Source organism: Jaculus jaculus, chromosome 1 (genome assembly GCF_020740685.1).
Source record: "Jaculus jaculus isolate mJacJac1 chromosome 1, mJacJac1.mat.Y.cur, whole genome shotgun sequence".
In the NCBI taxonomy this organism is placed as follows: domain Eukaryota; kingdom Metazoa; phylum Chordata; class Mammalia; order Rodentia; family Dipodidae; genus Jaculus; species Jaculus jaculus.
The window spans coordinates 330,802,079-330,829,234 of record NC_059102.1 but is presented as its reverse complement, the minus strand read 5'-3'; positions in this window follow the sequence as shown (position 1 = coordinate 330,829,234).

Genomic DNA, 27,156 nt, shown 5'->3' with positions numbered 1-27,156 from the left:
TGTAGGCTAGATGAGCCTTTACCAGATTCTATTTCATGGAACAATGGTCCCATGAGCTAGTCTGTGAAAAATAAATTTGTTATCCAATAGCTCTGGGTGAGTATGGATTCTCTAGGCTCCTTGGCTCCTGTCCCTTCTGTCTTGCATGAGCTCCAGATGGTCCCCAGCACGGGTGTTTGTTTCCTTGCCCTGTACTATGCCGGTGGTTGAGCTGAAGAAGGCAGATCCCATAGACTTTCCAAGGTATGTCAATAGAGCTTGGTGACGAATTTCACAAAGGCAATAAAGTGCCAAGCATTATAATGTGTGGATCTGGCCAGGGTAGTACTGATGGGAAAAGAGAAATTGAGCCAGGCTGGGGTGGGCATGAAGTCCTTCGATAGAAAAGGTGCCTCATAGGTGGCAGGAGAAATGCATCCAGGTGGCTCAAAGCTCAACATAAGAAAAGAGAGGGAGATGGGTGATCACCAGAGGCAGCCGCAGCCAGTGTTGCAGCTAGAGACACCCCTTGCTTAAGATTAGGGAGTTTGTGAGTGCACAAAGCTTTCTGTGTAAAATCTGAGCATACCCTGGGCAAAATGAGCTTTGGTTTCCCATGGTGGATACATGGGTTTTAATCAAAGGACAGTGTGCTTGCTGCCAGCTGCTTCGGTGGAGCTTTTTCTAGCATAGTCCACTTAGCTGAGCGTTCATTCGCTCTCCACGCAGTGGCAGGTAGCCCAGGAGCACAGCTCCTCCTCTAGCAGAATGTGCTCACTGCCCTGGGAGAGTCCGCCACCACGTTCACCGCACAGCTCCCAAGCCATCTGATGGCAAGAGGCTCCACGATCCTCCCTCATTGCCGCTCACATGGAGGAAGGGGCTGAGGGTTTTCCTCAGGCTGGTTGAAAGGGTGGGTGAAAACTAGGTGCAGAAATGTGAGGGCAGATTTGCATTTGAGCTAAAAAATATTCCTGGATATTCTGTTTTCTTCCTGCTTGCTCAAAGCTCTGAGGAAACACTGAGGATGGCAAGGAGAGAGAAAAGGAAAAGAAAGGAAAGAGCAAGAGGGAGAGAAGGAAAGAGAGGGGAAGATGGAAGAGAAAGAAATTGATTACAAGTGATCTTTTTCATATATATGCAAAAATGTATGTATGTATATGTTTGTGTGTGTGTATACATTTCTCATTGCTAGGATAAAATGCCTGGCCATAAGCAAGTTAAGGAAAGAAGGGCTTATTTTGGGCACCACTTAGAAGTCACAGTCCGTCACGGCAAGGAAGGCATGGTGGCGGAAGCATGAAGCGGCTGCTTGCATTGTGTCCACCGTTGGGAAGTAGAGCCAGGAACGCTGGTGCTCGGCTTGCTTTTTACTTTTTATCCCATTCTATGGCACGGTGTCTTCCCACCTTAGTTAATGTAATCAAGACAGCCCCTTGCAGGCTTGCTCAGAGACCAACCTAATCTACATAATCCCTCAGGGCTCCTGTCAAGTATGACACCACCCCACTGCATACATCAGAAACTTCTGGTACAGCAGCTGAAAAAGCTTAGGATTTGAGCAGCTCAGTCATTGATTTCAACATAAATGCTCCCAGTGTCCCACACAGGACTCTGCTGGAGGGCAGTGTAGATTTAGAGACCCCACCTCATTTAAGATAGCTGTTTATCTTCCAGCAAATGTGCTTCTCAAATGTAAATGTCTGTGGTAGTTTGAATGGATATTCACCAACAGCTTTAGAAGTTTTATTCGAGCTTGTGGCTGTGGGTGGATCCTAGGGTCTAGCCCTAAGACCTGGAATTCCAGTGTAAAGATATGCGCAGTGCTTGAGCTGCCGGCCCTTCGTTCCTGGAGTGTTCTGGCGTGAGCTGGTGGAGGTTGATTTTGCTCTCTATACATGGATCTGGTGGAGGGGCCAGATTCTTCTGCCATTAGGAACTTCCGCTGGGTCTGTAAGCTTCATAAGTCCGTTTCTCCCATAAACTGTGTCTGGTTTGCAGGTTCACCCCAGCAACATGAAGCTGACTGTGACAATGTCTTTTACCGAGGAGGGCATCCTTCAGGGTTACCTGAAGCCCAGGTCAGGCTGCCCATAGAAAGGGGTGTCAGGCCTGGGAGCTGGGTGATCTTTTCTTCTCTGGACTACCTTCTATGGGCTTATTCTTCCAAAAGGGATGATGCCCCACTCTCTGGGAGGAACTGCAGAGCTGAGGGAGAGAGAGCACCATGGCCTGCTCTCAGAAGCCAGGCACTCTAGGGTCTAGTCAAACACTGAAGTCCATCCCAGCATTTCCAATCCCCTTGGGCTCTCAAAGCCCACAGAACCAGACACCCTTCCCTCACTGAACTGATCCAACACTGAATGTGGCATAAGTACCAGCTAACCTCAAGGGTTGATAAAACCAGCGTGTAGCAAGAGGCCGCAGTCCTCCGTAGAGGGAATTAGAGCTCCACCTTTGAAAGTCAAGCAGGAGATAAAGAAAACTTGGCTTCCCGATCTCACTGATCCTGGGCTTATCAGAGAAGTCAGGTTGTACCTGGAGCACATGGTCGTCAGGTGAGAACACTGTACAATGACTGTTCCTGGGAGAGTGCGTGGTTACAGCCAGAGGTGACCATCCTCAGAGGCGGCTGTTAGAAGTATCCAAGCTTTGGCTGAAGGGGCCAAAAGTATAAGAGCAATAGCTGGGAGAGGCCCAGAGGCCCAGGAACTGGAGCAGGGCTACATAGCGGTGACGCTGTCATAGCTGTTTAGAAGCACTCGGCAATGTGCACACTCACCGAGAACCACTCGTGAGCTGCAGGGGACATTTGTGGAGTCCTTTAGGATGACTTTACATCTTTGCATCCATCTTCCTGTTTATCTTCAATTGGCCCAACAATGCAATGTGGCGTAAGTACCAGTAGGTGGCGACACATGAATGCCTTTTCCCCAGTCCTGAAAGAACTGCATTGGGAGTCTTCAACCTTTCCAGCCCCTCATCCAGGGGTCCCTGCAAGTGCACAACAGCTTTAGGGTCTCGGTGCTGACAGCGCAAGTACACCCACATAGTGCCGTGGGCTTGTACTTCAACGGCCCTGAGTAGCAAGCGAGGCACTGGGGTCCCACTGGCAGCAGCTGACCCCTTGGGCCCACACTGTCCATGCTGTAGCTCCGCTCCTTTCCTGGGTGTCTTGCCTGCCCTGTTCACCAGTTTTATGCCCAAGTACAGATCTGTATCAGCCTCCTGTGCATCCAGCCACTAAGGAACAAAACCACCCTTTCTCTGTCTTTTGTGGAGCCCTTGGGCTCAGTCTGATGATGGCTGCCAGGAGAGCAGAGTTTGGATGGAAAGTCAACACAATGACAGCTAGTTACTCCAATGTCAAAAGTAACTCCTGAAAAAGAAATGCAAAAGACGAGGAGCAGTTTCATCTTGCCTGGCAGCACATTGGTTGATCTTGGGTGGGTAAGTCTTGAACTGAATGTCCAATGTTAGGTCTGACCCATAGCACCCAGTATCTGCTCTGGGACAGATCTTACCAGCTGGAGCCTGACCCACAGCCCCTTCCTCAAGCACACACTGCGGCAGAGCTGGTCCTACCAGCCTCACTCCGGGGGGGGGGGGGGCGGCTGGCGTCGGGCAAGCTTCCAGTGAGGACTGAAGCATCATTCCCTGGGTGAGGTGACATGGCTGAATAAAAGGCTGGGTCGCTCAGGAATCAGACTGGATAAGCTTATCTTAATGCACTTACAGAGTCTGAAGCCATTAAGTCTAATAGATAAAAATGGCACACAAGTAAGTGGGCTTGGAAACAAACTGGGAAATAGAGAAGCAACTCACAGGAAACAAGGGGATTGCTGACCTCAGGCGATTTCAGCCCCTGGGAGCAGGAGGCAGGGACTCAAAGGACCACCTCTGTAAGAACCTTGGGTGGATGGAGGACTTTTTCCTAGGCATTCCTTTATTTATTTTAAACTTTATTTAATCAAGGTACACTTCAAGCACCTGTAGCGGACAACTTCAGGTTCGCTGAGATGAACTTCCAGACCAAGCACAGTTATGGAGGAAGGGATTTATTGAAGCTTACAGATCCAGGGGACGTTCCATAATGGCAGAAGAAGCTGGCCTGCCTTTACAGGACCAACCAGAGAGAAGCACAAGCCAAAAGCCACACAGCACAGCACACTTCAAGAACTCCACCTAGGTACACTTTGCATATCTTTAGATTGACATCTGAAACCCACCACCACACCTAAAGATCTACCCACTGAGTAGCCTTCAGCCAGGTGGCTGCAGAATGCAAACTACAAACAAATAAACAAGCGAATCTATTGGGGGCCATCTATTCTATTCAAACCACCACAGTGCCATAAAATTCACCTGTTGTAACTCACACACTGTGGCAGCCCCAAACAATTTTCCTCTTCTTTCTCTGCACACACATTTTCCTGCTCTAGACATTCCTTACCGCTGGACGTCTACAAAGCCACATGCATGTCTGCTGTGATGTGTCTCATTCACTTACTTAATGCTTTCAAGGCTCACCCATGTTATAGAAGGTGACAGTACTTAATTTCTTTTTATGGCCCCGAAATATTCCACTGATAAATATTCCAAGTTTGTTGATCAGGTGGACATTTGGGCTCTTGTTTCTGGCTATTGTGAGTAATGATTAAATGAACATTTCTGCACACAGGTTTTTGCATTGTATGTGTACCCTGTGTGTATGCAAGCTCTTATGAGAGTTCATGTGCCTGTGGAGACCAGAGCTTGAAATGATGTGTCTTCCTCAGTGGCTCTTCACCTCACTTTGTGGGGTAGGGTCACCCGCCAGCAAGCCCCAGCCCCAGGATCCTTCTGTCTGTCTCCCTGGGGCTGGGAGTACAAGACCATGATATGTGGTGATGCTTTATGTGGGTGCTGAAATCCTCATGTTTGTGCAACAAGCACACATTTTTGAGTGAGCCCGATTTTACTTCTCTCTCATAGGAGTGATTTTTAAAATCTGTATTTTATTTTATTTCTATATCACATTTTATTTCTGTGATTAACCGAGGCACTATCTGACTGCTTTCCCAGGTGGCTGGATCATATCATATCCCAACCAACAATGCATCTGGTCTCTGAACTCTCCAACTTTCTCTTAGTACTTACTGTCTTTTTGGTGATAAATGTTCTGGAGGGAGTGGAACAGTCTTTCAACTTACATCTTCTTCATAGGCTAATGATGCCTGACATCTTCTCATATCCTTAATGGCATTTTTTTTTGACAACAAAAGACTACTTAAATATTTGCTCACATTTTAAGTGAGTGGACAAATGAGTTTTGGAAGGGTAGAGGAAAGGAGGAGAGGCTTACATGTGGAAAGGGAGGGTGTTCACGAGGCCTGAGATCAAGAACTGGGATTGAACAAGAAATGTGAATCTGTAGTCAGAGCAGAGGTGGCCAAGTGTCTCTCATGGTCATTGGGTGGGGATGACAATGTGAAAGGAGAGTGAGACTGAGAAAGAAAAAGAGCCAGTGCTTACACTCCGGCTGATGCCATTGCTGTCATTGGGGCCTAAGGTGGACTGGCCACTGACCCTGGAGAACTGGCTATATTCTGGTTGAATCCTCCCAAAATTGTATTAGCTCTCCATTTTGTTTAGATGGGAAAAGCAAAGGCCAGAAAAGGTGAGCAACGTGTCCCATGTGACCCCACTGAACATGGCAAAGGCAAACTCCAAGCCTTGGGCATACCATGGGAGCTTCCTAGCTCTGCTTGAGGTAAACTTAGGATGGCTTGGGAGCTTCTGGAGTATGAAGGGCCTGGACTCCTTGCAAAGATGGTTTTTACTCATGGGAAGGAATTAGCTGCATGTGTTTATTTGGTCACTTGTTTCTTCAGTCACAGGACAAAGCCAGAGCTTCTCAGGGCAGAGACATTTCTACCACTCCTGAGTGCTCACCTCACAGTCTGCTGGGTGCTGGGTAGAAAGGATTTGACATCAGTTTTTCTTTCTTTCTGATGGCTAAGAAGGGCCCATTATCCTCCATCTCTCTGGGGAAGTAAAAAAAAAAAAAAACACAGAAAACAGGAAAGTCAGACTTCTGGGGATGGCATGCACACTGGGAATCCAATGCTGGCTTGTGGCTTCCTGACTTTTCAGGAGCTACTCAACCACTCTGAGATACAGGCTTCTCCCTGTGAACTGAACAAAGGGAATGAAGGGTCTGAGCAGAAGGGCCCCAGCAAACGAGGTGGGATAGCTAGATGGCAGGCTTCCTGGTGTCAGGGAAAACTTGACTTGGGCACCTATCTGACCCTCACATGACTACTTTGGTGGCTGATGCAGATGGAGGCTCTGCAATTTGGGAGTGTTTCTCACATTGGAGGCTGGCTTTCTGGTACCACAGCATTGCCTGGAGAAGTATGTGCCCAGCCTCTCTCCCTGAGCCAGGCATTATGGAAACACTGATTCTTTTTCATCACCACAGGTGAGCAGAGAAATGTACAATTGTGGTCCTTAAAGTCAAAGGAACAGGGATGGCGGCAAGTTTCTCCAGGGACCCAGGAATGCCCAAGACCAGTCAGCATGTGAAGTTGCTAATTAGGCCTCTTGAAAGCTGACTGCAGGAGCTTCTGGTACCTGCTGACGCCTGCACTGCCTGGCCCGAAATTTGAGGAGCAGCCCAGAGCAGGCCTCAGCCGCGTGAGCTGTCACGGTTGCCGATGGAACTGCCTTGATCATGCCGTCACAGCTTCTTCTCTCCTGCCTGCTGTACTGGTGTGTGAGCTGACGACACCCTGCTTCATCCATGCAGAAACTGCATTCTGGTGGCTCACATGACACAGCAGGCCATTCTGCTGTCTGGAAGAAAAGCCAAGACCAGACTTCATGCTTTCTAAATAGTCTATGCAAGGATTCTACCAGAAGTCAGCAGTAGATGATCAGGAAAATTCCATTTGGAAACCTGTTCTCGTTTGGAAACTTTATGTGCTGTGCATGTCTTGAGTGTGTGGAAGTGATGCAGGAGCTTGGAGTTCCTTACCAATGCACTGTGATATGTCAGCACACTAATGATTTTGGAGTGTCTCTGGATTCTTATCTTATGAATTTGAATAATGAAACCCACAGACCAGAGAATGAGGTTCAGTAGGATTTTATTATGTCTCAGTGCTTTAGGAGGAAGAGCGTCAAGAGAAGAGGAGCTCAGGGGAAGGAAGGAAGACACTGAGACTCCCACAACTTAAGAGCAGGAAAAAAGGCTGAGCTTCTGCCCAGGCAGGCAAGAGGGGGATTGAGAACCCCACCTTGAGACTGAAGTTGGGAGTTTTTATGTGAGCCCCATGGATGGGCAGTGAGTTTAGCCAGTTAGTCTTCACATCAGGAATGTGGGGTCAAGATTTCTGGAAAAGAGCAGTCTTCCCAGAAAATGTCATTGTCTAGCAAGTGCCTCCTCAGAGGGGAATGGAAGGACTCCCTAGGTGGGCAGAGGTAAGACATTTCTGTCTCCTACAGGCCCAAAGACAGTTCTTGTGTTTAGGCAAGGTGAAAGAGATTCACTTTGGGGACTCTGTCATAGCCAAACTGCCTCAGAAAGAGGAACCCTTGGGTTTGCAGCCTTCCTGCCCTGCATGTGGAGAGTGCTGGGTTGGACTTCACCCTCTCTGCAGCTTCCTTCTCTGAGTGCCGCACAAGCTTCTTGTTTCTCTTCCTTGTTACGACACCTGTGAATGGAAGTTAGTTCAGCACATAGTGTGGAGCATGTTATGTGTGGGTGGTATGATAGATTATGATGATAAGAGTGCCTATGTCATAGCTATTCGGGGCAAAATTTAATAGAAATGAAGGCAAGTGAAGTGGTAAGGAAGTGCCTGGCAAATTAGAAACACTTAGCTGGCAATTAATGCAAGCTCTCCTAAATTTCTTTACTTTACAGGTACTTGCTTAGAGATGTGATATAATCAGAGGGTCAGGAATGAATAACTTAAGGACATGATATAGCCTCAGTGTCAAGGATGAATCAACACAGCTCTGGTGACAGAGAAGCTCTGTATGTATGCTTCTGTCTGGGGTTGATATCTTGCCTCTGCTACTGGCTGTGAAGGTTTGAGCTCCTTTCTTTTGCAACATTTCTGAACTTCTTTTTTAAAAAAATATTTAATAAATTTATTAATTTGAGAAGAAAACAGAGAGGAAGAGGCAGATATAGAGAAAGAGAGAATGGGTGCACCAAGGCCTCTAGCCATTGCAAATGAACTCCAGATGCATGTGCCCCTTTGTTCATGTGGCTTATGTGGATCCTGAGGAATCAGACCAGGGTCCTTAGGCTTTGAAGGCAAGAGCCTTAACCACTAAGCCATTTCCTCAGCCCCCATTTCTGAACTTCTTGAAATGAGGATAATAATGCTCACCTTATAGGGTTAAGGTCATGTGAGGTGTCAAGATTCTGCAAGGAAAGGGCTTACCTAGTCCCTAGAATACAATATCCCATTAATAGGGGTGATTATTATTATTAGTAGGCTATTTTTAAACAGATAGATATTTTCAATATAATGTAAATTTATTACAGGACACAGTAAGCAAAGACTCCTAAAAACGACTAATCCCTAATCCATATTGTTGGGCTTTGTCAGGTCTATCAGAATTAGGGATGCGGCTCAGTGGCAGAGCACTTGCTGAGCATGTGTGAGGGTCTGGGTTTGACCCCTAGCCCCATAAAGTAGTTAAAGTAAAAGAGTAAAGTTAAAAAGAAGACCTGTATAGCAGAGGGGAGATGCTGTGTGTGACTGGAGGAAAGAAAGAACTGGGGATGGCACAAATGCGCGATGCTGGAAGTTTGGGGCAAAGTGACTGAAGACCCTCTGGGACACTTTGAGATTTTCCTCCAAGAAATCACACTGGTGAGTCTTTATGAGGACTTGATCTGGGGCACGGTAGCAGGCTGCTACTTCCTGCAGCAGGCTGCTTTTCCTGGCTCTTCCTCCACAGCCACCCGGCTAAATGTCAGCCAGGAGTTCTGTGCTGTTCCTGCTGCTGGGCCATCCCGCCTGGGAAGAGCCAGGTTCAACATGTGCTGCCTTGATGGCAGCTTTCTGCTTTTGCAGAAGCAAGAAAGCTTCAGGCCAGGTTAGTTGACCTCCTCAGCAGGGCTCGGGGTCTGTAGCTTCTGGTTCCAGAGAATGACCAGTGGAGGTGACTTCCAGGCAGTTGACATGTGATCTTGCCAAGGCACCTCGCAGGCCGCACGTGTGAGCAGCCCTGCAGCCCAGAGCTCGAGTGCCAGGCCTCCTCTGTCCTCCTTGGGCCTCTCACCTCCTTTGCATGCCAGGGCACTTCCTGAAGCCGCCATTCTCTTCCACCATGATGATGGACTGCTTGACACGTTTCCCTGCGAGGTTTTAGTGCCATTATTAACTTGTCAACAGGTTCTCCCTCCACTTTAATTACTCCTGCTCAGCAGATTGTGGGACTTGGGCATGGCGGATTTCAGAATTGAATCTCCCATTCTGCAGGGGCTGTTAAGTTAACTTTCCTGATGGACTCTGTGAGGAAAAGTCACATTGTCGGTGTGGTATTTCTGCAGGGTCCAGTTTATTTTCCCTCAGCCAGGATGGGGAGCACTTTTCTTTGGGCTTCTGTGAGGGGTGAGGGATGTCATGGCTCTCACCCCCAAAAGCACAGCTTCCATAGGAAGCAGGTTCTGCCTTAGCCAAATATTTTCTCTTGGGTGCTCATCTTTTTAATAGACAAGACTGCCAGCATCAGCTCTTGGATGCTGTCCTCCAGTGTCCAGAGGCCCAGGAGTGTTGTAGAGACCAGCACTTCACAAAGCAGCTACAAACTCCAGGGAGCAAGACCTTGGCTGGCCTTTCTCTGACCACACATAGGTGGATAGCAATGGTCCACCTCAGGAGACACAGGAGTCTGCTTTGTAAGGTCATCTCACTGCATTTAAAGGAAAGCTCTGAGCTCCCAGGGCTTCCACAGGAGAGTGCTGGTGGGGGAGGGGCATTTGGCCACATGGTGTTTGGCATCTGTTCTTCAGTGGATGGATTCCTGCTTGCTTCTTCTGCCCATTGTCTTTTCTGAGAATGCAGCTGAGTTGTGGAGAGTGACATGTCCCAGGTTCATGATGCTCATGCTGGAGAGACATGGCCCCTTCCTTCCAGGTCCTCAGATCAGCTAATAAATGCTCAGTTGTTCAGACAGCTCAAGGAGAGCAACCAACAATATTCTTGCTTGTCATAAAACTGAGCTTTCAAGTGAAAATTGGAATTTTGGAAAACTTTTGTCCTCTATGGTGAGCTTAATAGCTCCCCAGTTCCTAAAAGTATTGTTTGACAAAATTAGTGTGACATTAATGACTGTGGTTATCTTTGATGCCATGTAATGAAACATGTCAACATCTGGAATATCTGTATAATTCAGTGAATTTGTGTTTTCCTCATGAATGATGAGCGTGGTTACAGATTGTGTACAAATGGATGTAAGGACCATTCAAAGTGCAGGACAGACGAGTTGACCATAGTGTAACAAGTACATGGAGTTCATTGATAGGATTCAGATTCTACAGTAACCTTCATGGAACAGATATTTTTGTATGGAATCAAAGAATATTCACAATTATTCCTAAGGGCTATTGAAATTCTTTTCCCTTCATAGAGCTGGATCCACTTGTAAAAATTTTGTTTATTTTTATTTATTTATTTGAGAGAGACAGGGAGAGAGAGAGAGAGAAAGAGAGAGTGAGAGAATGGGCACACCAGGGCCTCCAACCACAGTGAATGAACTCCAGATGCATGTGCCCCTTGTGCATCTGGCTTATATGGGTCCTGGGGAATCGAACTTCTAACTGGGGTCCTTAGGCTTCACAGGCAAGTGCTTAGGTGCTAAGCCATATCTCCAACCCTGGGTTTATTTTTTTATATCTACTTATTATCTATTTATATGTGAGGCAGGGTCTTCCTCTGTAGCTCAGGCTGGTCTGGAACTCCCAGTGCTACAGCCTCATAGAGCTGTGCACACCACACCTGACTAGGGTTGGGTTTTTCTCATTGGCGTCACCAAAAGAACAGATGGGCAACGATCAATGAAGAAGAAGATATGCAAGGCAAGATGCCTTCTATTAAGTCAGACAAGCAAAATATTAACAAAAATAGAACAACGAACTGTTTTTGTGAGTCTTCTGAAAACATTATAAAAATGAGTTGTTTTTATTAACATCTACTAGGCATATTGTTTGGAGTTGGGCAGGATCTCTATGTAGCCCAGTCTGGTCTTCAATTGTATCCTTCTGCTCCACCTCCTAAGACTGAGGTTACAGGTGTGTACCACCACACCTCACTTCCGTTGTGTGTGTGTGCTGGCGGGGGTGGGGGAATGAACCTAGGTCCTCATGCGTGTCAGGCAAGTGCATTACCATTAAGCCAAAACCCCCTTCTTGCTGTTTTATTTTATTTTTTAATGAGAGGGGAGGGGAGGGGAGAAATGGCTCTCTCTCTCTCCCTGTCTCTCTCAAATAAATAATGGCCACTGCTATCGAATGCCAGAAACTTGTGCCACCTAGTGGGCATGTGCAACCTTGTGCTTGCCTCATCTTTGTGCATATGGCTTACGTGGGATCTGGGTCCTTAGGCTTCACAGGTAAGCGCCTTAACTGCTAAGACATCTCTCTAATTCTCATTACTGTTTTCTTAAAAATACAAATATCTAAAATTCAATTTTTTTTCCAACACCTACACAGACAATATAAGCTGAAGCCTTTGGTGATCCTCAATGACTTTTGGGAGTGTAAAGTGTGTTTGACTAAAAACGTTTAAGAACCACTGTCTCAGAGCCTTTGGGAAGGTTTGGTGTCTTTAGGAAGTAAATAAAGTCTTGCTGGAGGAAATGTGTCTAGAGCGGGCCTTGTGGTCCAGCCCCATCACTGTTCTCTCTTCTTCCTTCCTGAGGACGTAATGACACCGTGCAGGTTCCTGGCTCCTGCCAAGCTTTTCTTGCTCTGATGGACTTCCTCGAGCAACTAAGCTACAAGTCAACCCTTTCCTTTCCTAAGCTGCTTCTGGTTGAGTATTTGTTGTGGCAACAGGGGACTGCTCTCCTGTGCTGCATTTCTTTAGCCTTGGTTCTGTTACAGACCCCAAAACTGTAGCATTAAACACTCTACAAGAATTGCTAGGAAAAGGCAGCTTCACAGGCTAATGGCCTCCTGAGGAAGGACCCTTAGGGAGGAGATTTTCTGAGACCTTGAGTGTGTTAAAATTTCATTATTATATTTAATTCATAGTTTTATTAGATGCAGCATTCTTGGCTGAAAATACTTTCCTCAGAATTATGATGGATGTCCTGCCATCCTTCAGCTCCTCATGCTGCTCTTAAGAAGTCCAAAGCCTTTCTGATTAATAATCCTTCATGTCTGGTCTCTCCTCCCCCGGCCCACACTCCAGAAAGATTCTGGAATATCTTCTCTTTCTTGACATTTCCTGTTAAAATGAAATATATGAAACATGCCACTTGTATTTTAGTGGGTGTTTTGCAGACATTTTCAGTCCAGAAACTCAGATCTTTCAGTTTTCAGAAATTCTTTTGATGTTTTTCCCCTGAATGCTTTTATGCCGCTGGTTATCTCTTTCCACCATTTCTTTATTTGAATATTGGACCTTTTGGGCAGGTTTGCTTTTCTTATCCTTTCTTGCTACAGAGTAGATTCTTGTTCCCACCCCAGACTCATGTGTTGAAGACTAATTTCCATTGCAGTGGTTTTAGGAGCTGGGGCCTGTGAGCCATGACTGGATCAGGAGGGTGGACGGTCAGGACCAGGATTGATGTCCTTCCCAATGGACATTAGAATGTCCTTATAAACGTGCTATGGATGTGTCCTCACCTCTTCAGCCATGGGGTGGCTACAGTGAGGAAGGCATTCTGTGAGCCAGGAGGTGGGTCCTCGCCATCCAGTAAATCCACCTTGGCCTGCACAAGAGTAAGAGTGAAGCTTCACCTGACATTAGCCATTTTCTCTGTGGTGTTCTGTTACAGCAACCCATTTAAAGACATTTCTCTTCTGGGTTTCTCTTTTGTTCTGTTCTTTCTCTCCCTTTTCTGCTGTTGTCTCCTACAGACGCGTGTTTGAATAGTTCTCGAGCTGGTGCTGTGGAGCTGTTTGGGAAGGCTGTGGAATCTTTAGGAGGTGGCTCTTTGCTGGAAGAAGTGTGTCATTTAGGATGACCTTGAGGTTTATCTAGAATTTCAGCCCCACTTCCTGTTCTCCCCCTACTTCCTTCCTGCTGGTGTGATTAGGTTTTCTGCTTCTGCCATACTTAACCCCCACCCCCCAAACCATGCTAGAGTTCCTCTCTAAACTGTAGGATGAAAATAAACCCTCTTCTTCCTTAAATTGCTGTTGGTGGGATATTTGTTCCAACAGTGAGAAGTAACTAATACATCTCTTTTGTGCTAGGAATGTCCCTCAAGTTAACATTTGAACTCTTATATATTTAATATTTTATGCTTTTAATCATCTTTTAAATTTCCAAGAGCACTTTTATCTTAATTTCCCTTAATTATGCTGTTTCTTTCTCATGCACATGTATTTTCTGTTGCTTTGTTTCTGAGAACATTGGTAACACAAAATTAAATTTTTTTTGTATTCCTTGAATCATGTTATTTACTCTTTGATGTTGGCATTTGTCTTTCTGACTGGAGGAGTCCTCAGATATTTAGGAATCCTTGGTAATTTGCTCAGTCATGAACAAGCCATGAAAAGCCCACTGGAGTCTCTGAGTGTGTAGTTGGGTCTATTGACTATCACCCTTCTTTGAATGTGATTGGAATGGGCTGTTTATTGGGAAACATCTTGGTGAAAATCTTTAGCTTTTTCTTTTGAGTTGGCCAGGAAAAGAATGAGTCAGGATTCTGAAAACCCCTTCAACAACATATCCCTATAGCTGGAAAACCTTTACAAAGCTCCATCTCTTGAGCTACCCTGCCTCCCAATAGCACAGGCTGAGGACCAAGCTGCCAACACATGGGCCTTTGGGGAGCATTCAAGATCTAAACTATATAACTAAAGGCTCACATACAAATATTATGTACAAAACATAAGGTATACATATATTTTGAAGCATATTAATAAAAAAAACTAGAGGATTCCAGATATTACTTGCACCCATGTTTGTTCTTCCCTTTCTAATCTCCCTGCCTCTTTCACCATCCTAACCCAGAGGTAATGTCATTTATTTTATATTTATTATCCCCCTCTTTAAAAACAGCTTAATCACAGATGTAGATGTCTGTAACAATGTATGTTTTGGTTTTGTTTGAAGTGTCTAAGAATGGCAATGGGGGTTGGGAGATGGCTAAGTGCATAAAGTATGTGCCGGCAAATGTGACTACTTAAGCTTGGATCCCAGAACCCATGTGAAAGCCAGGTGCTGTGGCAGGTGTCTGTAATGGTAGTGTGCCTACAGCAAGAAGGAAGGTGGAGAAACAACCTCCCAGAAGCCGGGGGGCCAGTAAGCTGACAAATTTGGGGTCAACCACAAGCAAAGTGAAAGGTGAGGACCAATACCTAAAGTTGTCCTCTGACCTCCACACATACAAGCACATATACATAAAAGAATGAGGAGGGCCAGAGGGATGGTTTAATGATTAAGGCACTTGCCTGCAAAACTAAAGGACCCAGGTTCAGTTCCCCAGGACCCATGTAAGCCAGATACATAAGGGGGTTGTGGTGGTTTGATACAGGTGTCCCCCATAAACTTAGGTGTTCTGAATGCTAGGTTCCCAGCTGATGGAGATTTGGGAATTAACGCCTCCTGGAGGGAGTGTATTGTTAGGGGCGGGCTTATGGGCTTTATAGCCAGTTTCCCCATGCCAGTATTTGGCACATCCTCCTGTTGCTGTGTCCCATCTTATGTTGGCCAGGGGGTGATGTCCACCCTCTGCTCATGCCATCGTTTTCCCCTGCCATCGTGGAGCTTCCCCTCGAGCCTGTAAGCCAAAATAAACCTCTTTTTCCCAGAAGCTGCTCTTGGTTGGGTGATTTCTATCAGCAATGCGAACCAGACTGCAACAGGGGTGCATGTGTTTGTAGTTCATTTGCAGTGGCTGAAGGCCCTGGCACACCCATTATCTCTGTATCTGCCCCCTCTTTCAAATAAATTAAATTAAATTAAATTTAAATTAAAAAAAAAAAGAGAATGAGGGGCTGGAGTGATGGCTCAGCAGTTAAGAACATTTGCTGCTTAATATAAGTATGAGGGCCTCTTGGGCCTGACATCGTCAACTTTGACTCCCCAGAACCTACATAAGGTGGTCACTTATATTTGCAACCCCAGTCCATAAGGAGGGGATGGAGACTGGAGAATCACTGGGCCTCATTGATGGACAGCAGCTCCTGGTCGGGTCAAAGACTTTGCCTTAAGGAAGTGCGTAGTTGAGCAGTAATAGAAGGGCAGCTGATGCTCTCCTCTGGCCTCTGCACACACGCTCATGGGTCACACACACTTGCATGCATATGTACACACACTATACAACATACAACACAATATGCTACACACACACGTACATGTGCAAAAAAAAAAAAAGAAGAAGAAGAATGGGAGGTGGGGAGATAGCCTGTAGTCAAAGGCACTTGCTTGCAAAACCTGTCAGCCCAGATTCAGTTCCCTACACTCATATAGAGCTGGGTACGAAGTGGAGCATGTGTCTGTGATTCCAATGAGCATATGGCAATGAGAGGCAGATGCAGGAGAATGCAAGCCTTGTAGTCGAGTAGCAAAAGACCTTGTCTCAAAAGAAGGTGGAGTGCAGACGTGCAGACACGTTAAAGTAGTCCTTTGGCCTCACAAACATGCTGTGGCATGCACAGCTACACACACACATACACTCACACACACACGTGTGCATGCACACACACACATAAATAAATTTAAAGTAATTTAGAAAGTGATAACATGTAATATGTGTAGGTCTATGATTTTCCTTTTGCATTCAAAGTGTATACTGAGAGTAACTGCTTCTATGCAGATTTTATTGTCCTCCATAGGCTCGTGTTTGAACACATGCTTCCTGGCTGGTGGCATGTTTTAGGAGGTTCCCTTAAGAGGCTGGGCCTAGCTATAGGAAGCGGGTCACTGTGGGGCAGGCTTGAGGTTTATAACCCTTCCCACTTTCGGCCCCTGTCTCAATCTGTTTCCTGTTCTGCTCAGATGAGATGTGTCTAATGCCCCTGCCACCATGAAACACCACCATGTCATCTGTCATGAATGGAGAGCTAGAATAAACACTCCCTTCCCTAAATTGCTTCTGTTGGGCATTTTGTCACCATAATAAAAAAAAAGTTGCTAACACATCAGACATTAGGCTGTGCTTCCTATTTCCAGTTCCAACTCTTCTCCACTTCGGGAACGGCCGGTGCAGCCAGACTGGCTACTGGCTGGATTTCTGTATGACCCCAGCTTCGGTTGGACATATTTTGCTATGTCACCCAGGCACAAACAAGTCTTTATCCATTATCCACCTGCTCTCATCGTGTTGCTAGTGTCTTTCCACTTTGTCTGTCTTTGAGAATCTGTGCTTTGAACATCCCTCTGCAGCAATAGTAGCAATGCTGCAGTCAGTGCGCGTGGCAGTCTGCACTGCTTAGCCGCTCTCCTTCCCCTTCCTCGGATTTCAGTCACCAGGAGGGTCTAAGCTTAGCTTTAGTTACCCTTCCACCATCCTCATTGTCAGAGCTCACTTTGTAGGGGTGTGCGTGTGTGTGTGTGTGTGTGTGTGTGTGTATGCGTGTGTATCCCAATCCTGCTGTTTCCCCACACGCTGCATGATAATGTGATGAGTGTCATGCATCATGTACCGTAACTCACATAAGGGTGTGGAAACTAGTTATGGTTCCCTGCCTCACAGAGCTGATGCCATTGGGAGAAAAACTACAGACCTATGGAGCAGTACAGCCTACTGTGAAACTGCCTTGAGGTTGCAAGGCATTAGGCTTGGGTGGACTGGGCAAGGGGAAGAGAGAAGCATTGGAGCCCAACCTTCGGAAAGAAACAGGGAGTGGAGAGGCTGCTCCAAATGGAAACTGCCCAAAGCACTAACCTCAGCCCACTGAGCTCCCTCCACACTGGCTTTTGCGTCTCTGGAAATGCTAAGATTTTCCTCCTATGGCAAAAACAAAACAAAACAAAACAAAGCAAAACAAAACAAAACAAAAAACAACCATGCCCACTCCTACTGATACAGACTTCCCTCCACTGCCTTGTTAGCCTCACTTTTCCTTGACTTTACAGATTTCATTTAATATTTTACTTCCTTGAAGTAGCTTTTCTTTTCTCCCTCAGCCCAGATCACATCCCTCCACTGTGTCTTAAACTCTCCCATCATGCATCATTCTTTCCCGCCTCTTTAGCATTGATTAATCATATTTCCATGGGGCTCCCTAAGGGGATTGCTCACACTGAACAGAAGGAGGGAAGAGATGGGCTGTGTCAGGGATGGTGCTCAAAGTGGAGCCAGCTCCTGAGGAAGTTTGTGGAACAGTGGGATCAGGAAGTGTGGATCCTAAGAAGAGCTTGCAGTTGCTGACTTCAAGGTGACCTCTGCCTCTTGCTATTCACAGATGAGTGGTCCCTCTGCATACTGCACCAGCATTATTGCCAGTGACCAACAGACAACGCACGTCCCTTCTGAGATTAGGCAATGAACAAACACTTTCTCTGCTGTGGGATTTCTAATGCTTGTCCTGGGGAAGTCAGCTGCATGTCTTCAGGGTGCCCAGTGCAGTGGAAGGCCACGTGGGAGGAGATGGAGGCGCGTGGGCTGTGCAGGACAGAGGCTCTGGACAGTACCTTGATGAGCCTTATGCAGTCACAGTCTTGGCCACAGTTTGTCTGCATCGCAAGCTCCTGTGTTTGATTTTGCCTACTAGCAGCGCTGTTTGGGAGTTGCAGAGTCCCTGAGACCTGCAGTTTGGCTGGAGGACACAGGTTACCAGGGAAAGCCCTTACGCAGCACAGCCTAGCCCTGCTTCCGGTCCACTCTTTGCTTACTGCCTGTGACCTCCATGTCACTAGCCACAAGCTCCTGCTCTCAGAGTGATCCTGTCCCACCATCATGTCCTCTTTACAGTGATGGACTGTAGCTTCTGGTCCCTGAGCCAAGACAAACAGTGATGAGAGAAGTATCTAGCACAAACCTCCTGGGAGATGCTGAGCCAGAAATAGATACGACAGGGCTGAGCGATAAACCAGGTGCATAAGATTAATCCTGTGTCTTCCATTGTGTGTGTGTGCACACGTGTGCATGTGCTATATGTGTGTGTGTTTTCCTTTGTGTGTGTATATGTATGTGTATATGATGTTTGTGTCAGTGTATGTGTGGGCTCATGTGTGCCACAGTATGTGTTGGGAGGTCAGGGGACAACCCTGGGTGTTAGTCTTGGCTTCTCACCTCATTTGAAGCAGGACATCTCACTGTTCAGTGCTGTCTTAGCTGGGCTTTCTGGCCTACCATCTTCTAGACAGATTCTCCGTCTCCACCTTCTTCTCAGCTGGGGCAGCGGGACTCACGGCGTCAGGTGCTCATGCTTGCCTGGAAGCACCGTATCCCAGAGCCAGCCCCCCGGCCCCTGCCTTCCGTCCTGTGAGGTTGTGCTTGTGAGCAGCCAGACGCACAATGGTGAGTCAAGTGCAAGGTTGCACATGTCCACTAGGTGGCACAAGCATTCTGAGTTAGATTTCAGTGGCTAAGGTCCCCTCTCTCTCTCTCTCTCTAAAATAATAATAATAATGATGATAATAAAATAAAACAAATGCAGATCCCTGGGTGCCCTTCCTGCAGACAGAGTCCTGCCGAGTGGAACCCAGGCACACTCCCATAGCTTCTGCACCTGCTGCTCCCCTACTGCGCGCCCTTCCAAAATAGGCTGAAGTGCCAGTTACTTTTCCAGGGCTGAGGAATGCTGGGCACTGACAGAATCGCCTGTGGAATATTAAGTCCCCTGAATTTTCCACCAGGAGTTAAGTTTTAAGATGGGCTTTCTTAGCTCATACCAGGAGACTGGATCTGTAGAAGAGCGTACTTCTTCCCAATGTCCACAGGGGGGCAGTGAAACATTAGGCCTGTCTTTAAATGACACAACAAAAGAATCGTGGCCATGTAGGGCTTGACACAGAATGTTCCCACATTACAGGAGTCTTATTTCCTAATGGCTTTCCCCACATTTGACTTTCCTTGGTGGCCCAATCTTTGTTGAGAAAGGTACCTTAGCTTTCAGGTCCGTAAACTTTAAACCTACCGGTAGTGTTTCTAAAATAACTGTCTTTGGAGCCCTGGGAGTATTTTAAGGCAGAGCAAATTTTCTGCTTTGTACTTCCCTATGTGTGTCTTTAGAGGAGCTCAAGATGGCTGACGGGTATTTTCCTGGTCCACCTCATGGGCCTGGAGTAGGATAATTAGTCAGGCTTTAAGCCGGAGTAATGGAGGCTCAGAGGATCCTTGACGGAAGACACAGTGGCGATGTGCAGGTCAGACACAGGCATGCCATCATTCAGAGCCTTTTTCACAAGCCAGGCTTCAGGTCAAGACTGTTCTGCAGGCATTCTTCCATGCCCTCCTGCTTGTCCCTTTGTACTTCTGCCTGGAGCTCAGCAGCTGGTCTTTTCTCTACCCCAGGTTCTTTTCTTTGTCCTTTTAGAACCGGCACAGGCCGCATGGAAGAAGTGGGACTGGCAGGTGTTGGTGCAAACAAAACACCTGACCAGAAGCAGCTTATGGAAGGAGAGGGTTATTTCCAGTTGGGCTCATCCTTGGAGAAAGCATGGCAGGAGCAGACAGCTAGGCACCACCTCCACAGATCAGTAGGAGGATGTAGAGAGTGAGCTATGAATATCCAGGGGGCTAGGCTATAGACCTTGCGGCCCACTTCCAGGGACACTCCTCCTGCTGGAATGTTCTGTCTCCCAAAGGCTCCATCAGCTGGGGATCAAGTGCGAGACTTACTCACAAACACTTGATGCTACTGGGGACATTTTACCTTTGAACCACAGGGCTCCCCTGCCAGTGGAGGCTCTGAGTGAGCTCTGAGCACTGCTTTCCTTGCATCAACCCACAGGCCCACCTGGCTAGGACTAGGGACGGCCAGGGTCTGGATGTGTGGCCTTTGGTAAACATGCGCTGAAGGCTGACTGACATCTTCATCTATGATGTACCCTTCACTCCTCCACTTTTTTCTGCTATTGGTCTTATTGGGAGAGCAACTCACACTGGTTTGCTCATGAGGCCTGAGATGTACTTGGTCTTAGATGAGCTGGCATGGCTAGACACTCTATCTCCAGCTCTCCTCCATGCCTCTTTGTACACACCCACCCCCTCTCTTTTCTCCTTACTGTAAGCATAGGCATTTGGTCAGGATAAGAGCAAAGCTTCATTATGATGGTCTATTTGCAATGCTTGCCTCCACTATATATATAGCTTAGTAGGGGAATTCCTGCTCACACTTTCCCTGCTTTGAGCTCTGCCTTCTGTTCTGTCCACTTCCTCCTGGTCACAGATTTTTAAGTTTGTGGGGTTTGTGTGTGTGTGTGTGTGTGTGGAGTGTGTGTGTGGCATGGTGTGTGTGGTGTATGTGATACATGGTCTATGCACTAATGCCTACGTACATGCAGAGGCCAGGGGAGAATGCCAGGTGTCCCTCTTTTATGCTTCACCTCATGCACTTCTGTCCTGGAGACGGGGGCACTCCCACCACACATGCAGCTGTCCATCAGCAAGCCCCTGTATTCTCTAGGCTCCATCTGCCCACCCCCAGATTGTGGGCTACAGACACACATCGCTTTTTACATGGGTTCTGGGGAGTTGAACCTGGTAGTCTCTGGATCTAAAGACCCTTACACTTAAGCAGCAACGACTCTTGACTACTGAGCCACCTTTCCAGCTCTGGTCACAAATTTGATGAGAACTCCATTCTATTTGGAAAACGGCAACTTAGGGTGAGCTGGCAAGGATCTTCCTGTTGTTCTCTCTCTCTCTTTCCTTCTCTAAACTCAATGCATCTGCTGCATAGCTGGGGTGATTTTCCCAGATAAACCCAGTGCCTCCATGCAAGGGCATCATAACAAAGTACCATGAAGCTTAAACCAAAATTTATTCTCCCCCAGTCTAGAATCCAACTCAAGATTCCTGAAACCTGGTGCAGGTTCCTGTGGTGTCTCTTGCCAGCAGGTGCAGTTCTTCATCTCTGCCATTAGGCATTCTCCCTGCATGCTGCTGGCTCTGGCACTCCTCTGTCCACAGGGACAGCAGTCATATGGGATAAAGGCTCTTTGACTCTAGCATGACCTAATCTTACCTGATCACATATGCAGTCTCCATTTCCAAATAAGGCCCTTTGCTGAGGAAGCACAAGTCAGGACTTCCACATAGCTTTTCGGAGCTCAGCTCATAATGGCAAACAACAGGTTTTTCTCCCTCCTTCCTGTCCTTCTCTCTATCTGTCTTTCTCTTCTGAGTTCTACCCCTAGTCTCCAGAGCCACTTTCTTAGGACACTGGGTTCCTACAGTCTGCTTTCTATCTAACCCTTAATTGGTCTTTTGGGAAATTGTGCAACTCTTTTTCATTTAATTTTTTGTTGTATTTTTGTTTGGTTTGTTGTAGTTGATCCTCTCTCAGTTTCCCACTTTCCACTCCTTCAGCTGATTCTCCGTCTCACCCTCTAAGGAAGTCCTTTTCTCTCACAGCTCCAGGGTCTGCCCAGCCTTCATCCAGTGTAATCCACTTCCTAGGAGACATCCTTTCCCAACTGCACCCTGGGGATCTGATGAAGGGTGTGTGGTGATAAGGCAGGGGAACTCCTCACACAGTGTCAGCAAATAACGCAGATTTCCTCTGCTCAGAAACTCTGTATACCTTTGATTTCTTCTTAATTTTGAATTTTTCCTATAAGATTTCATTTAGGAAAGGAACTCTGCTAAAGAAAGAAGCTCTGAGAACCAATGCTATGACATACAGTTAAAGGACACCTCTGCCATAGGCTGGAAGTCCACAGGGAGCAGAGATGCCCACCTGGAGTTAGGCTGAAGGGTGTGTGTGTCAGTTACTGTTCTATTGCTGGAACTAAATACACAGCCAGCAGCAACATAAGGAAGTGAAGGGCTTATTTTCAGCTTACAGTTTTGAGGGGAAGTCTGTTTGGAAGGGGAAAGCATGGCAGGACAGACAGCTGGTATCACCTCACCACATTAGCAGGGAGGAAGAAGAGAGAGGGAGACAGAGAGAGGGAGAGAGAGGGAGGGGGAGGGAACACCCAGCAGGGCTATAGAACTTAAGGCCCACCCCCAGTGACACCCTTCGTCCAGCAAGGCTCCACCTCCCAAAGGCTTTGCAACCTTCCAGAACTGTACCAGCAACTAGGGATTCAAATACATGTGTCTATGGGGGCATTTTACCTTCAAACCATCATAGTGAATCTTCAGTATTGTTCCTGGCTTGAGACCTTTAGTCCTTCCATATTCCTGAGCTATAAAAGGAGAAAGTCCTCCAGTTCCCACAGGAAGCCCACAAAATAAATGGACCCCAGGCAGGCAGATGGAGAGGAGGATGACCTCCATTACTTCTAGAATCACATGTGTGGAGGCATCACAAGGCTGAAGGTATATACCCAGAAAGATTTAAGCAGGCTGGTTCTTACTGTTACCCCGAGCTGGCCCTGGACCCCCAGTTTCCTGCCTCAATCTCCTGAGTGGTGATATTACAGGCATGTGACCCCTGTGCGTACCTTCTGTGACATTTTATTAGGGGAAGAGATGGGGGTATAGGGCTCTTGTAGAAGAAAAAAATGATCTTAGGGAAGATGAATAGGACCTTAGAAATAGTGGCACATAAAATATATTGCTTTTGTGCTGTGAACTTCTTTCCTTACATCTTCATATGCATAGATGGTCGACTGAAAGTCCCAGGGAAAGGACTGAAAGGACAGTTGGGTTCCTTTTCAGAGCACCTGCTTTCAGGCAGGTAACTGAGTTCAGATAAACCTTCTCTCTGCACTTTCCTTAAGCTCAAAATAATCATTTATCTAAGGTGGCATCTTTGGGGTGACTGGTCCTTAGTGCCTTGATAGCCTGTGTTTGGGGGTTAACATACATTTGTGGACTTGCTTCACCCCATGCTCCCTCTCCTCCTTCTCCTTGTATAGCTAAGCAGATACCCAACAAGGAACACAAATAGATATGGAGGCCGCTCGGAGTGCAGGGCCCAGAGCCTGCCTGCCTTCCCTTTCTATTTGGCTGTTGCTGAAGGCTGACAGCACACTTCCCATCTTGCAAATCTCTAAGTCTTGATCCAAGCCATGTATTTAGATGAAGGTGAGGCCCCATGAGGAGCAGTGGCTTGCCTGCAGCACCACAGGATCGTGGGCTGAGAGCTGTCTCATGGTGAGGGTAGAGTGTGGGCCTCTAGCCAGGAGCAGACAAGCTTACTCTTGCTTCTCTGTCCACAATTCCTGTCCCTGGGCTGGGAGTTTTGTTCTTCTGCTGCTCCACCCATCTTGCTCTTGCCCATCCTTCAACGTTCATCCTGAGCATTGTCTCCTCTGTGGAGTCTCACTCAACGGCTCATGGGCTCATGCCACCTTAACTCTTCCCATGCCCTCCAGCCCTTTTCCACCCATGTCAGAGCATGTCTCATGTTCTGCTATGTGTAATCTGCCTTGTTTTAAACACGTTTCATGCATCTATGTATCCTGCTGTTCCGGGGGTTCTACAGAGTAACTCCCCTGCCAAGCACAGTGTCAGCACTTAGCAGTCATTGATTTTAAGATGAAGAAATGTAGAAACCAGGTTACATTCTAAGCCAATGGGCCTCCACTTTTATTGAACACTGCATCACTGAACCGGTGTTTGAGCACTTATGCTCATTTCAGACTTTTAATTGACAATATACCATGATCATAATCCCTTCCCACCACCATCCCATGTCCCCTTCTACTGAATCACTTCTTTCCAACTGGTCTCTTTTCTATTTTAATGTAATTATTTCTCCTCTTCTTTTATGCAGGTCTTGTGCAGGTAGCATCATCAGCCACTGTAAGGTCATAAATACCGTGACCCCTTTGTGTCTGAAAGATAGTGTTGCAGTCAGGTTTGCATTGATGGCAGAAAACACTGGACCAAGAGCAGCTTGTGGGGAAAAAAGGGGTTCATTTTGGCTTACAGACTTGAGAGGAAGCTCCATGATGGCAGGGGAAAATGATGGCATGAGCAGAGGGTGGACATCATCTTCTGGCCAACATCAGATGGACAACAGCAACAGGACAGTGTGCCAAGCACTGGCAAGAGGAAGCTGATTATAACACCCATAAGACCACCCCCAACAATAACTGCCTGTAGGAGAGTTTAATTCCCAAATTGCCATCAGCTGGGGACATGACATTCAGGACACCTAAGTTTATGGAGTCACCTGAATAAAACTACCACAGACAGTATTGTACAACACTCCTTGTCTTTATTTGGCTCTTACATTCTTTCTGCCACTTCTTCCACGATGTGCCCTAAGCCTTGGAGGGTGTGGTAGAGATATTTCAGTGCTGAACACTCCACTGTCACTTCTTCTCAGCACTTGTTGAGTTCTGAGTCATCCCAGTGGTCACTGCCATCTGAAAAGAGAAGCTTCTCTAAACAAAAGTGAAAGGAGCATTAATATGTAGAAGACAGTTTGACGGACATAATATATCCATGTAGCCAGACAACAGCATTTGTTTTCCTCCTAGGGCTTATGACCTCCCCAGCCGTAGACGTTTTATTAGGTTGTCAGTACCAGACAGGGAGTTGGTTTTCTTCATACCAGATATGCTACCATCGCACCAGCTGGTACCTTTGGTCTTACTGGCCAGGCACAGAACTTGCAATGAGCACTTGGTTTCTGATTCTGGACGTGCAGACTGGGCCTGGCCTTCCTTTGACATGCATTAGTAAAAACAAGGCCTGCTGCTTCTCAGACTGCAGTTTTGAGCAGTGCAGGGGAGAAGAACACGAGCCATTTCTGTCATTGTCTGGACAAGCTCTGAGTCATGTGCCCAGCTCACAACTTGGTGTCTGCTTTCCACATGAAGGGTCACTGCCGGCCCTCGGTGGAAATGTCAGGATCCCAGCATCCATAGAGCTGCTTGGCCTGCCTGCTCTGCCTTCACTACAACCTCACTGCAGACTCTGTGGAGCACATCCTTGACTTTCTAGGCCATTGCTTTCTCCTAACTTTTCTTCCTATATGGTGTGAGCCCTGGAGAAACTGTCTCAGGAGGACAACAAAAGGGGTAGGGTCAGACAGTGTTGTCAGGCAGAAGAGGATCTGGACACAGAAGTGATTCTCTTTCTTGCATTATGCCACTGAAGGGCTCTGACTGGAACCAGAGGAGTGGGTGATGGGAATTGGAGCACAGCCCTTTCTCTGTCCAGGTGAACTACTGCAGCAGGACGGGAAGTGCGAATGTGGTCAGGCAATCGAGTTCTTTTCAAGATGAGATCTTAGGACTTAGTCAATAAGGCGCTTGCTGTGTAAGCATGAGGTCCTGAGAACAAGTCCTAGGACCCACATAAAAAGAACCTGGCATACTGGTGTACCCTTATAATCCCAGTACGAGGAACATAGGGCAGGGGTCCCTGGTCTTGCTGACCAGGTAGTCCAGCCTACTTGGTGAGCTTCAGGTAATGAGATACTCTTCTCATAAAGGTGGACAGTAACTGAGGCACAACACCAGAGGTTGTCCTCTGGCTGCCACACACACCTGTGCGACACACACACACACACACACACACACACACACACACACGATATGACCTTGTTGATTGTGTAGACCACTTGATTTGCATGATGGGGGGTTTGATGAAGGGAAGATTCTCATGGTCCACCTCTTTGGGGATGGACCTAGGAACCTGAATTTTAGACAAAATTTCATATCATTTTGTCTACTTTAGAGTTCAAGGGTCATTGTTTTAGTCAGGCCAGATAAATCTCCCCTAGAAGGAGTTACAGATCTCTATCACCCTAATCTCAATGCTATGACTCACCCCAACTTGTAAGGAGTTCAGCTGTGCCAGTCAGTTGTTATTTCTCTTTGAAGCCCCTCAGAGTTATTTCCACTCCCTAACCTGCAGGGCCTAAGAGTGGGACAAGCATCCTTGGCTTAGGAACAAGCAGAAACTTTACCCCCAGCACCCATCTTCTTCCCCATGGCCTCCGCCCACCACTGTGCTCTGCTGGAGGGGGTCAGCAGGATCGGGAAACTGATTAATCTTTAGGGCAGGCATTGAGAGACACACATGCAGTCTTTTATAACTTTTAAAGCTCGCCTCAGGGACAGCAAGATGAACCAGGACTCCTTGTTCCTTGGAGGACTTGAAGTTCTTTATCCATGTTGAAATAACTCAGATCAATTAAATCCCCCTCAGAACATGGCATTTATTTTTCTGCACAACGTTCACAAACAGCGTCGCTGCCACCAGGGCCTCCCCCAGCTCTGCAATGGGAGAGCCTTGCTGTTCATTTTGGAGAGCATTGCTGTTTCCAACAGCATAGGGTTGAAGTTCCAAGGGCCAGATTCTGATCCAGTAAATAACTTTGTCTCCTGCTGCAAGTCACTTGATTTCTTTTCTTTTTTCTTTTTATTTTTTTTTGGTTTTTCAAGGTAGGGTCTCACTCTGGTTCAGGCTGACCTGGAATTAACTCTGTAGTCTCAGGGTGGCCTCGAACTCACGGTGATCCTCCTACCTCTGCCTCCCGAGTGCTGGGATTAAAGGCGTGCGCCACCACGCCCGGCTTCTTTTCTTTTTTAAAAAAGAATATTTTTATTTATTTATTTGACAGACAGAAAGAGGGAGAGGAGACAATGAATGTGCCAGGGTCTCCAGCCACTGCAAATGAACTCCAGACATGTGCGCCACCTTGTGCATCTGGCTAATGTGGGCTCTAGGGAATAGAACCTGGGTCCTTTAGCTTTTCAAACAAATGCCTTGACTGCTAAGCCATTCCTCCAGCCCCACTTGATTTCCTTATCTCTAAGAAGAGGATGTTCGTTACCCTCACCTTCCCAAATGGGGCTCTGGGGGAGCACTGACTCTCATTTTGAGAAAGGCAAGGCTGAGAACTGTTAGGAGCCTGAACACAACTGGAGGCAGCCTTCAGCAGGGCTCCATCTGCACCTGACATAGTGGCCG